Source organism: Eleutherodactylus coqui, chromosome 7, assembly GCF_035609145.1.
Source record: "Eleutherodactylus coqui strain aEleCoq1 chromosome 7, aEleCoq1.hap1, whole genome shotgun sequence".
Classification (NCBI taxonomy): domain Eukaryota; kingdom Metazoa; phylum Chordata; class Amphibia; order Anura; family Eleutherodactylidae; genus Eleutherodactylus; species Eleutherodactylus coqui.
Window position 1 is genome coordinate 200,704,318 of NC_089843.1, and position 1,288 is coordinate 200,705,605.

General features: G+C 47.1%; 1 pseudogene; it reads right to left on the reverse strand.

Annotated features, from left to right (window-relative positions):
* Positions 1 to 831: 831 nt before the first annotated feature.
* On the reverse strand, positions 832 to 1,013 carry LOC136574175 (U2 spliceosomal RNA; annotated as a pseudogene).
* Positions 1,014 to 1,288: the final 275 nt, after the last annotated feature.

Genomic DNA, 1,288 nt, shown 5'->3' on the forward strand with positions numbered 1-1,288 from the left:
GCCAGGATACGCTGTGCCTGCCCGATGTTTCCAACTTGGCTATTAGCGCAGCGGTAGGTACAAACTATAGAGTGCGGCTGGCATATTAAAGGGGTTGTCTCGTGAAATCAAGTGGGGTTCAGCACTTCTGTATGGCCATATTAATGCACTTTGTAATATACATCGTGCATTAATTATGAGCCATACAAAAGTTATTCACTTACCTGCTCCGTTGCTAGCGTCCCTGTCACCATGGATCCATCTAAATTCGCTGTCTTCTGGCATTTTTAGACGCGCTTGCGCAGTCCGGTCTTCTCCCTAGTGAATGCGGCCGCTCGTGCCGGAGAGCTGGTCCTCGTAGCTCCGCCCCTTCACGTGTGCCGATTCCAGCCAATCAGGAGGCTGGAATCGGCAATAGACCACACAGAGCCCACGGTGCACCATGGGAGAAGACCCGCGGTGCATCGTGGGTGAAGATCCCGGCGGCCATCTTGGTAAAGGAAGAAAGAAGTCACCGCGGCGTGGGGATTCGGGTAAGTAATAAACTTTTTTTTTTTAACCCATCCCTTGGGTTTGTCTCGCGCCGAACGGGGAGCCTATTGAATAAAAAAAAAAAAACGTTTCGGCGTGAGACAACCCCTTTAACTGGGGTGTGTGTGTGTGTGTTGTTTTGCTTCCAGTTGTACCTGTGCTGTGCACACTCTGGCAGACGCAGCTGCTCAGTGGATACAATGTTGCGAGCTCCACAGCAGCAGACGGGCTGAGTGTCAATCAAAGTGCTTGGTTGTTAGCCGCCACAGCTGCGCTGCACCTCTTGCTCGTCGTTTCTGTTTTTGAATACTGAATTAAGAAAGGGGGTGCACCGGTCCTGGAGGTACTGCAATACCAGGTCAATGCGTGGAGTGGACAGAGCAAGCTCTTTTTCCAGCTCCCTGTTCTAAAAATCCATTTAATATATGGTCCCCAGATAGGGGACGTATCAGATATTAACCCCTTAATGACATGGCCTATTTTGGCGTTGAGGACCAAGCGATTTTTTGGTATTTTTCCATCTCCATTTTTCAAAAGCCATAACTTTTTTATTTGTCCGTGGACGGGGCCGTATAAGGGCTTGTTTTTTGCATGGCGAACTGTAGTTTTTATCGGTGCCACTTTTGGTTACATAGACAATATCGTAAATTTTTATTTTTATTTTTATGATAACGGAGAGAAAATGCATCAATTCTGCCATAGATTTCTTTTTCTTTTTTTTACAGCGTTAATCATGCAGCCTAAATGACACACTAAATTTTTTCTGCGGGTCGGTGCG